Source organism: Arachis stenosperma, chromosome 7 (assembly GCF_014773155.1).
Source record: "Arachis stenosperma cultivar V10309 chromosome 7, arast.V10309.gnm1.PFL2, whole genome shotgun sequence".
Lineage (NCBI taxonomy): Eukaryota > Viridiplantae > Streptophyta > Magnoliopsida > Fabales > Fabaceae > Arachis > Arachis stenosperma.
Window position 1 is genome coordinate 85,312,070 of NC_080383.1, and position 12,535 is coordinate 85,324,604.

Here is a 12,535-nt window from a genome sequence, read left to right on the forward strand (position 1 = left end):
CTTCTTTCTTCTCACAACACAAATTACCACATAGCATGAACCTAATAATACAAATTCCAGACACACATATATCTTATAAATTGACCTAAGTTTCACTATACTATAATCGGCTTGCATCAACATGGAGGAGTGTCAATATGTGAGTTGATGATGCAATAAAACTTAGTAGTGGTTTATGTGGTAGTTGGAGAACATGGAGGAGTGTCAATATGTGAGTTGATGATGCAATAAAACTTAGTAGTGGTTTATGTGGTAGTTGGAGAAGAAGGTAGTATGTTAAAAATTGGAGAATAGAGAAAGAAAACGAAGGACCAAGAAGAAAAAAATAAGGATAAAATTGAAATGAAAAAGTTGTTGGAATTAATATTTGAATAAATGATTATTTGTACCCATGAAAGATGAAAATGCTGACATATGTATTCATATTAGATCAAAACTGAACTTGTATCCACGCAAGATGCTTTTCGTGTGACAAAAGTACCCTGTCTTGGATATGCACTTGCTTCGTGATTATTCGACCCTATATGGCACTCCAACCCTCCAAAGCGTTATCTATGTAGAAATAACCGTTGGTATATGACCGTTTGATAAGGTTTTACTCCTCAAATCGAAACCCTACCAAGTTATCTTCCCCAATTTGAACCATACCTCAAAAATCGAATCTTGTTGAATTTCATATAGTGTCAAGTGCACCCACAGTTAGAAAGAATTATCTCGTAAGCCCCGAAATATCTGTGCGCAGATTAAAATCTGCTGCAAATGATGGAAGTCGCAGTAGTTCTTCAAGTTCGAAGAAGATGAAGGAGAACAAGTTCGACGACAGATGCTTCTGTGGGAGGGGGGTTGCGTTGATGGAGTCTGGCACGATGACAAACCCTAATAGATGATTCATCAGATGTCCTCTATGGGCGGTAATGGCCATGCACTGTTATTGTTGAGATGAGAAATTTATTTTTGAATTTCAGTTGACATTTGGGTGTGTTTCTTTTTTTTCATATAAGAGACTGCAAATACTTTGTGTGGGTGGATGAAATCGAAAAAGGATGGGCCTAGCAAGATCTTTAGCTAAAAGAAATTCGGAGCATTCTTATGCAAGGCATGAAAATTGATTGACTATCACTGCAGTTGGAAAAAATCAGCAAGCATCCTTAATGACAGCTAGGAAGATAGACAAATTTAGGGGTGAAATTAGGGGAATTAAAGTGTTGCTTTCAACCAATGTGTTGGGGGTAGCATTTTGTTTATTTTTTGAGTTGTATATTTGGTGATGAAAATATAATATTTGTATAATTTGGGATCTTTGTTAACCATGAGATAGTGGATTTTTTTTATCTTGGCATGACATGATGTCTAAGTCATCCTTACATTGTTCTGTTTTTTTTTTTATTTCTGATACATTGACATAGACACCCATGCTTTCAACTTGTTGTTGCCATCTAAATTGATTTTGATAAATTTTATCTTTAGACAATGCCATTTTAAATGCACATCAATCTCTCTTTTCTTCTTAAACTAAATCTGTAACATAGGAACCTGATGGTTTTGGTTTTCAAACCCATGTTTCTTCCAAAATTAGATCAATGTGCTGTTAGAAGAGTGATAAAATTAACAATATGTTGGAAAAAACTTATATATAGATACTGCAAGTTTCATTGATTGTCAAAAATAATAGTCATCACATAAACCAAAGAAGGCAAGTATTGACAACTTACAACACATCCTCAAAACCAGCATAACTAACTCTACCCTTAAACAGACCATGAAAATGCATAACAAAATATAAGAGTCTTGTATCTCTCTTTAGTATACCAAAACAACAAAAGGCAAGCATAAGTAGTCTACGAGCTGTGTGGTTGTCCCTGCCTCAGCCTCTAGCACTTGGATTCACACCAGGTGTGAGCATGAACTGCATGAACTGTGTGGTTGTCCCTGCACTAGCACCTTACAGTGAGGTGTAGTTTGAGAGTTGTGTGTGGAAGGGGTTGTAGATGGATGGTTAGAAGACGGCGTAGGTGTTTGTAGTGTTTGTGCAGTCGGAGGAGGTCGCTTAACACTTCTCCTTTTAACTTGTTTTTTGGTTGTTGCATTATTTGTTAGAGGTTGTGGTTGTGAGCTTGTTGGCAGCGACATCAGTTGAGGTTACTAAATTCTAAAAAACAAACAAATCAGATGTGTGACAAGTTAAACAAGAAAACTTAACTAATTGAGTAATGCATTGCACTTACTTGTACAGCGTGTGGTGTTGCGGAACCATTTTCCTCTTCAGTTGCTGCTGCTTCAGCATCTGCAGCATCTAAGGTCTCCTCCCAGTATATTTCAGCCATCATATTCTCATCCTCATCACCTGCAGGCACTTGCAATGCAGCACTCCCTTCACCCATTGCTTTTTTTTTTCTTCTTATAACTTCTCTTATTGTGACTAGCCTACGAAAAAAAGTACTCATTATAAGTTCAACATGAATTTCAGGTGGAACTCGAGTTCCACAGTATGATCACAGGATTCAATAACTCTAGAATTTGAATAATTTTAGGATTCAATAATTCAATAATTTTAGGATTCTAGAATTGAACTCACATACCTGGAGGCAGTATTTGTAGACAATAGTTTTGATCCTCCTCTTTATTCTATGAGAGTCACTCTTATTAGTAGGGCCATCATTTCTCTTATCTCTCTTGGTTGTTGGTCTTCCAATTGGCTTTCTATACCGTGGTGGCAGAATGGGTAGGGTGTCAAGGTGCTCCCAGAACTCTTGGCTTGGAAGCATTGAAAACTGATACGCTATATTGTATGCACCCATGGTGAGCCAATTATGTGCATACTCTTTGGGTCTTCTATTTTGGTAAGCTAAAGCAGCATAGGCATGTTTACATGGTAGTCCAGTTAGTTGCCAAAGTCTACAACTGCATGTACCTTTGCCCAAATCCATACTCATCTTCATGAGCAGACATTGCACTTCATACACATTTTCTGCGTCATCTTCGATAGGAAGAGGCCTCCATTTGTTGCTCTCTCTCTCTCTCTCTCTCTCTTTTCTCTTTCTAATCTACTCTGTCAAGTTAGGACTAACCTTCCACTATACCCAAGCAAAGCTTTTTTATTCCTTGCCATAATCCTCATTACATAGCATCTCACTTCCTCCAACATGGTAATTATCGGTTTTCCCCTCCTCCAACATGGTGATTATCAGTTTTCCCCTCATCTTTTTCACCTTGGCATTAAATACCTCGCATTTTTCGTTTGTGTAATTGTCCATTTTAGGGTATTCACTAAAATGAGATCTGCTCTATTATTTTGGACCAGTCTTGTCCAAGTATTCTCAAGCCCCAGCATTGATCTTCTTTAGCCTATCCATGGCAGCATTGAAGTCTTGTGTTGTAGTTGCCTTACTGCATAACCACATACATATTTTCAACTGTAAGTCACTCTATTTTTTGCAAAAATTTTGCCATATATGCATAGCACATAATTTGTGGTTGGCATTTGGGTATATTTCTTGCACGGCAAGTATTAACCCCAATAAGTATACAGTAAAATAAACAGCTCAAGAAGAATTCAATAAATTCAACATGTACATTCAAAGGGAATTCAATAAGAATTCAATAAGTAACTACTTGGGTTCACTAATCAGATTTCAATAATTATCTAACAATTTTGTATCTAAACTAGATTTCAATAATCAGGTTTCATTGAGTATCTAAATCAGAGTTTAATAAGTCCATAAACCAAACTATTTTTGAAAGACTTAAATCAGATCTCAATAGTCGTATTTCATTGAGTATCTAAATCAGAGTTCAACAAGTCCATAAACCAAGTTTCAAGAAAGACCTAAATCAGAAGCCAATAATCATATATCATTGAGTATCTATAGCAGAGTTCAACAAGTGCATAAACCAAACTTCAAGAAAGACCTAAATTAGAATGCAATAATTATCTAAACAAGGCTCAACGATAACCTAAATCATAACCAAATTAAGTCCCAATAACATACATCAATAATTATCTAAATCAGAATTCAATAAGTTCCCTAAGCTAGATTTCAATAATACCCTATATCAGATTTCAATTAGTACATGAATCTGATATAATGAAACATCTGCATATCTAACATGAAGTTAAACCCGTTTGCCTGAAAATCTTTCACATTGATGAGCGGATATTTTATACACTTTTTTATGTTATTTTCTTAGTGTTTTCGGTATGTTCCATTAAGTTTTATGATATTTTAGTAGGTTTTAATGCAAAATTCACTTTTTGGATACTACTTTGAGCTTTTGTGTTTTTATCATGACTTTAGGTGATTTTTGGGTGATTCTAGCAAGTTTTGGAAAGGTCTGATTCAGAGGCAAAGAAAGGACAATAGATGCTATCAGATCCTGACCTCCATGTATTCAAAAGTGTATTTCTGGAGCTATAGAGGTTTAATTGATGCATTCTTAACGGCATTGAAAAGCTAACTTTTAGAGCTTTCTATCAATATATAATAGTCTATACTTTGCTTTGAAAATGAAGGCCCAAAATAGGTGTTGAATGCCCAAATTACCCCTTTTCTAGCGTTCAACGCTCCAAGATGATCAAGGCTGGCGTCGAACGCCCATAGCCAGTGTTCAATGCCACAAGGGGAGCAAGGAAGCAGTATATTCACTTGCTAGTGGGCGTCCAATTCCCACTCCTTCAAGTCAGAAGCCAAGCTCAACCCAAACACTCACCAAAGTGGGTCTGGAAGTGGATTTTTGCACCTTTAGCTTAGCTTATTTCATTATTGTAATTTCTAATTATTAAGTTTTCTCTTTAAGTCTACTCATTAGTATTTATAAGGGGAGATCACCAACGTTTGGGATCCCCACCACATTCGACTTTTACTCAGATTATTCTCTGTACAATATGAGCAACTAAACCTCCTAGGTTAAGGTTATGAGCTCTGCTAATTCCTATGAATTAATACAATTACTTTTCTATTTCAATGAATGTGTGATTTTATTCTATGATGCTGTTGAGTTAAGAAATTAACTAACATAATTGATGATGACAAACATTATTTTTATTGGGTTAACTACCCAATTAGTGCTGATTATTTTTTATTAAGTGATGCAGGCCACATTTATCAAATATAGTAGAAGCCCAATTTGGAATAAACTGAAACAGCAAGTGGACTATTTAAACAAAGTAAGCCCAAAGAAAACAAAGCAAAGAAATCAGATGGGCTAAGTGGACATAGCTAACCCGAAGTCCGAATTGATCTCTCAAGCTAATCCCTCTAAAGTGCTTCCACCAAAGCAACATTCACCTTTTTCTTTCGGTCAGACACAGTGAAAAGAGAGAGAACTTTGTTCCTCTTGCTAGTTTCATCAAAGAAGAAAGAAAGAGAAAGCTTAATTAGAAAGGCAAAAGTCTAATCACCCAAATCTAACCATCTTAGGCTAAGTTAGAAGTTAAAGGTGATTTGTTTCCTCTTGCATGCATTTTACTTTCCTCTCTTCTTCTCCAATTCTCTGTCAATCTAATTTGGGATACATGAAAAAAGTGATTTCTGATAATCACTGCTGTAAATCAGTGGTCAAATTTGTTTCTTGGGGACAACGTTGCAGCTCAAGGGTTCAGATCTGGGTTTACCATTGAAAATATTTTTCTTTGCTATCCTGAAGCTTTCAGTCAAGAAAGAAGGTTAGAACCAAAGTTTCTAATTTGAGAATAAAAGTAAGTTAGTAGCACACAACTCGAGGAGTTGACTTGGTAGAGAGCAACTCAACAACATGCAAGGACATACAAAAGACAATTTTTTCATTGTTCTGAAGCAATGAGAGAGAACCTATGTTTGGATGTTTATATTCTGAGAAGAGTTCTCTGAAGAAGTTTACCAACTTGGACAGTACTTCCTAGTAAAAGGAGCATTCCACCAGAATGAGGAACCAAATCAGAGGCAAGCTAATCTAGTTCATCACATAGCAAAGAGGCTGTTGAAGCATTAATCTCCTTGATATTTTACAGATTGTAATTTTCTTTTCAATGTTTATCTTTCTGTAATTTCTTGAGATAAAAGGCTGAATGAGAGAGTTCTTGAAAGAGCCTAAAAGTGGAAAGAGGCAGAGAGAAATACTTGAGTAAAATGCCTAGAGTGATTTCATATTTCTTTAGGTTGATTCTATGTCTTGCATCTTGTACTAGTGAGGTATCCCTTTCTTAGTTGGGTTAGCACTAAGAGTGAAGAGTTAGGTATTAGCATAGTGATGAATCCATATTTGATGATGATTTTTTGTTAGAATTGAATGAATTTTCATCACATAAACTTGCACTTATTTCCTTGAATAGCATGCTTTTGAACTTTCCTCCCAAATTGTGCTTGATTATGAAAATATGCTCTTTTGTACCTAATTTGATCTATTTTATTCCATTTGCCTTCCATTTGATGCCTTGATGTTGTTTGTGAGTGATTTCAGGTGTATAAGGTAGGAATGGGTTGGAGAAAATGGAAGAAGAGCATGCAAAGTAGAGGAAACATGAAGAATTAAAGGAGATGAGTTCAGAGACGTGTGCGTACGTACAGCTACTTGAGCGTATGCACAGCTACCCAATCAGAGCGCGTGGATCATTTTGAGTGCGTCGCGCGTCCAACCAGGCATCGCCTAGTGTACGTGTGCACAGCTACTTGTGCATACGCACAAGACGGGATTTTCGCAAAGTGTGCGGACACACACGTCTGTGTGTCCGCACAAGTGTCCGCGCATAAATTCGTTTAAAAGGCACGTGACTCGCGATTTGGGGGCTTTGGAGGCCCATTTCTGAAGTCTTTTAGCTTATATTGGACGGGAAATGAAGGACATAACATAGCATATCATTAGTATAGTTTAGGAGTAGTGGTAGGAAGCTTTTAGTTTAGTTTTTCTCTAAGTTTTACATCATCTCTATTAGGGTTTATAGTAGAATTTTACATTCAAGTGCCATTTCTATTTTTTATCTTGGATTTTGCTAGCTTCCATTGTAAGTATTCTCTTGTTATTACTCTTTATAGTTAGGTTGTCATTACTCTTTCTTCTAATTCAAGTTATAGTTCAATTTTATTTCTCTCTTGCAAATTCAATTTCTTGTTGATGAATTTGATGTTTGAAGTTTGTTTCATGCTTTCTTGTGTTATTCTTGTTGATTGAGATCAATTGTTGCTTTTAGTTTCAAGCTTTTTATCATTTTTTCCATGTTTACGGTTTTTGCCCACCAAGTGTTTGACAAAATATCAAACATGGTTTTAGGCTAAATTTTTTGCTCTTGGCTTGGGAAAGTGAGCAATTGGGTTTCTAGAGTTGGAATGTCCAACATTTAGTTTCAATTCTTGGATTGTTAATTGTTCTTGTTCCCACTAACGCTAATTTGTTGCTAAGGCAATTAGCAAGTAATTTAGGATTTATGGGTTGAGAACCCTTATGCTCGTTTAACTTACTTTCCGATGTGAGGGTTGATCAAGTGAGACTAATCCATCATAATTGTCATAGTTGTGGTTCCAACAAGAAAAGGACCCTTAGCTCACTCCAAGCCAAGACTCTTTTTATGCTTCCAATCTTTCATACACTTCTATGTTAATCTCTTTTATACTTTACTTGTTTATATTACATAGTCGGTTCTTTAATTTCTTCATTAGTTCAATCATTACAATTTTGCATGTTCTTTTATTACTTTATATGTTTATTTCTTCATTTACAATTCCTTGATCACTACAACCAGAATTGCACACTCATTGTTCTAAAGTACTCCTTAGGAGACGACTCGGGAGCTAAATACTCTCGGTTTTGAATTTATTTTTATTGTGACTATCTTTTGGGATTGAAATTTGATTATTGTCCAATTGTTGGGTTTGGAACTATACTTACAACGCCAATCTTATTTTGAGATAAATTTTGAACCTGCTTTAGGCCTTCTGTCACATAGCCAAGTCAAGTTAGGTTAGAACTTAATAAGAAAAGGATTGTGTCAATTCTGTGGAATTGTTGTATGTAATACTTTAACTATAGTGGAAATTCTACCACTGTTATGGTGGAGACTGGATGTAGGTTGCATTGCACAAGGCAACTGAGCCAGGATCCATGATGGTGTTAGCTTCTCTCTTCCCTACTCTGTTATATTTTCTGATATTCATGAGACAGAACGAAATTGTCTCATAAATTTTCTGCTGCTGAGTTTAAATAGATTCATATTGAAAGTTTATAAGTTAAGCCTTATATCGTTAAAGCAAAAGAAGGTCATAGATTCAACCCCCCATTCTCTAAGCCTTTTACAACCTTCAGATGCATTGTCGTTCTTCATCCTTATGAATCTCAATTCTACATGAGTTCTTTACGAGTCCTGACCCGGATAGTATTGAGCTGCATCTTGAGGATGCATCATGGGTTCCAATAAAATTATTTGGATTAATGAGGTATGTGACATATAACCTCGTTAGTCAGGTACAATTGAGGTTCCTGTGGCTCTAAGGGCTAGAACCATAAGAGTAGCAATCTCTAATCCGGAAGATGCGGCCTTGTCTATGGCGTTTAGAGTAGGATCAATAAAGGGATTGACTTGCGCACACTTCACCCTATCCCAGATTGATCTAGTCCGTTCGGATGTTTGGTCTGGACCTGAGGAAATTAATGACCACGACCCATGGCTTTATCACTTACAGCCTTACCATTGAAGGAATTATTCATTGTTGAAATAGAGAGTATGACGTATCAATTCAGAAGAAGAAGCATCTCCGAAGCCTTAACCAACTACTAATTACTGTCTTTATCCTATCCATTTATCGCTTCTGTTATTGTTTGTTTATGTGCCTACAACAATCAAAACAACCTTTCTATCCGCCTGACTAAGATCTGTAGGATAACCATAACTTGCTCAATCCAGCAATCCTCATGGGATTCGACCCTCACTCACCTGAGATATTACTTGGACGACTCGGTGCACTTGTCAGTCAAGCTGTGCGAAGTTCTAAATTTCGCGCACCACACATCCTCCTCAAGTATCTCTAAAAATTACCTCCAACCTTTTTTATTTTCTGATTCTACAATTGCATAGGCAATAGGGTAGATATGATTATTTGCAACATATAAGACCCCGAATTTATAAAAAATTAAATAATAAATTTATTTATGATTTATTATATTTAATTAAGATTATTATTTTTTAAGAGATTTTAGATATAAATTAAGTAATTTGTTATCTATGATTTAAAACTTTAGTAATTGAATAATAATAAGAATTTTATATGCTTTAAGTTGAATAATTAGATTTTTAACTTTATTTTATGATTTTAAAAGAAATTGATTTCTATTATAGTTAAATATTGAATTGGAGTATTTATTTGAAAATAAATTTTAAATTGATAACTAAATAGTATTTTTATAGATATTATTCTTGGATTAAATTTGATTTTTAATTAATACTCAACTTAAACCTAAAATTCCTAATTACATATACAAAATCCTAATTTCCAAATTAAACCCTAACCGCCTTCCAACCTAACCCTAGCCGCCTATGTTTCCCTTTCTTTTACCAAACACACGGCGGCAGCAGCAGTAGAAGAATAGAAAAAAAAAGAGAGGCGAGGGGGAAACAGAAAAGAATAGAGAGGGAGAAGGAATGAGAAATGGACAAAAGGAAGAGAGCAAGGGATCCAAGGAAGAAGAGAGAAGGAGATGGGAGCTGAGTTGCTGAGAAGGGAGCCGTTCACAAAACGTCGCCGCCGCTGGAGAAAGGCCGGCGTCGCGTCCTGCCACTGTCGTCATCACTGAGCCACCGATCTGTCAGACTCGTCGTCAATGAAGCTTCGATCGTTGTAACTGCGCTCCACGCCATCTCTGAGTTGCTTCTACCATTGTTATTACCATCTCACTGCCACTGCATGTCACCGCCGCCGCTTCCAACCTGTTGTCGTTCAAGTACAGTCGCTGTTACCATCCTTCACTATTGCAAAACGAGAGGGAGCCGTGAGGAGCGTTGCTATCACCAACGAGCAGAACGCGAACACTGAGGAGGGAAACTCGTCGAAAGAGGAGAAGGCTGCACCATCGTGCCTGGCTACTGGAGAACCGTGCCGTGATCACCAGGAAGCATGCCGGAGGTGTTGCTATCCCTGTCCTTCCTTCCTAGTGGTCCAATAAGCCTCTTTTGCTCAGGAAATCTCTCTTTGTCGCTGTTCTGTTATAAATTATTGAGTTTTGCACGACAATTATATGTCAGAATTGATGCACTATTGTTAGCCGGTGCCCTTGTAGTTGTTATCGCTGCGGAACATAGTCGGAGATGACACCGTTGTTTTCGGGCCAAGGGGAAAAGGGTTTCTTTAACGTGTTGGTTTGACTTTTTGAGGTAGGAATTTTTATTAAAATCTATTTTAAATTACAGAATTGATATAGATAGATATGGATGTGAAAAATGTATTTCTATGATTATGTTTGTCTTATGGATGTGATTGTTCGCTGAATTGAATTACTGACTGCTTGAGTGGTGTGCGGTTGTGGATGAGAAATTGATAGTGAAACTAGATCGGCATTGAAAATGATTTGATTTTGGAAGCGATTTGGTTTTGAATTGGTTTGATTTTAATGATTTAAAATTGGAGCTGGTTGATTTTGAGAAAAACTTATTATTGGAATAGGTTGGATTTCAGAAAATGATTGAGATTTGGAAATGAGTTTAATTTGTTGGAAATAAATTGAACTAGAGAAATAAATTGATTTCGAAATGGTTTGACATCAAACCTAATCTGATATCAAAACTGGTTTAAAAATTAGAAAGGATTTGATATTTGATAATTGTTTGATATTGAATTTGGTTGAGAACGGGTTGAAAAATATGGTTTTGATGGGACCCGTAAGGGTGGCTTAGACCAAAATTTAGAGGAAATGTTACCCAAATTTTTATTAAAATTGGGGATTTCTTTTAAAGTGGTTATTTAGAAAGATTAAGATTTAAGGATTTTATGACTTGTTTCGGAGTTATTAAGAAAAAGATTATGTTTTGAGTTTGAATTCTTAATGAACAGAATGGGAGGAATGATGAGGATTGAATTTGAAAGAAGAATGATGAGATTTGATCTTAAAAGTATGATTTTTGAACGAATTGAATGATATTGAGAAATGGATTTGAAAATAAAATTGAATTTGATTAAGAGTTGAGACCCCGGGTAAGAGACAATGGCGTTGTCCACTTGTTCTGGAAAAGAGATGAGGAATAAGAACGAAGAAGATTGTGTTTGATTATGAAATTAAATGAATATGATAAATGAGACATGGTTCAGGATGATTGATGACAAATGTATCTGTATTTTCTCTCTGGTTGTAATGGTGAAAGGGCACCTATTTCCTCTAATGGTGACATGGCATATATTCCCTCTAATGGTGACAGGACACATAATCCATTTAATGGTGACATGACACGTATTTCCTCTAATGATATTAATATGCAACAAAGAGAAAGTGTCTGGGTTAGCTATCAGACTTGTCGGATTCGGCTATATAACCGACAAATGAGCTCATTAGCCATAGGACATGCATTCATCATGTGCGTTTGTATGCGTTGCTTGAGTTTGAATTTTTCAGGTTTGTCTAATTGCTTAATTGTTATTAACTGCTATCTGAGCTATTTGCTATAACTGCTATCTCTACCTGTGTTTTCCTTGTTTGTATTGTATGTGTGTGCTATTGAGAGATTCCTCATACTGGTGGAGGTGAAGCTGAGGGTTGTTTTCCTGATATAATGATTTGATTGCTGATTTGGTTGAGTTGCTTGAGTTGGGGGCTGTGATAGGTTTCTGATTGAGGTATTAGTAAAGTATAAAAAATCAAGCTGGTTCAGCATAGACTTAATGAACCTATGCTTGGAATAGGTTGGTTATTCATACAGTCTAGGAAACTCATTAAGATTTTCTTATAAGAAAAGAAAGGTTTTGGATGGTCAACCACTGGTTTTAAAAGATTCATAAGACAATGATAATCACTTAGCTTGAAAAATGGATTTCTCTTTAAATATCTTTTTATAAAAATTCTGAAACTCCGTGTTAAGACCTTGTGGCTAGGTACTCCCCCCTACAGCTTTATCTTTTCAGGAAACGGATGAAGAAGTTTCGGAAGAATTTTATTGCATTCTTCTTATGTTATGTTTTAGTTTAGATATTATCTTTTTTTCCCTCCCCTTTAATATTATAATCTTGTAATATGGATAGGAATTGTATCTTGTGTATGTATATTATATTTATAAGTTACTTATGTAAAAAGTATTGTATATAAATATATGTTTGTTTATTTTCAAGATAAAGTAGTTTTCCGATTTTTAAAGAAATCAGCGATACTGTTTCGAGTCAAAGGATCCTATTTTATTATTAATGTATGTAGTAGTCGTAATACTTCTTACAATTAGAGTGGCGCAGTCGGAAGCGTGACATTTTGATAGTGAGGGTGTTACACAGCATGTCCTATTGCTGTTAGTAGTGACTCCGTAATACCCTCTAAGAAAAGTCTCATCTAACCCTATCAATGATCTACAACCACCTACAGATCCCTTCTTGCATGC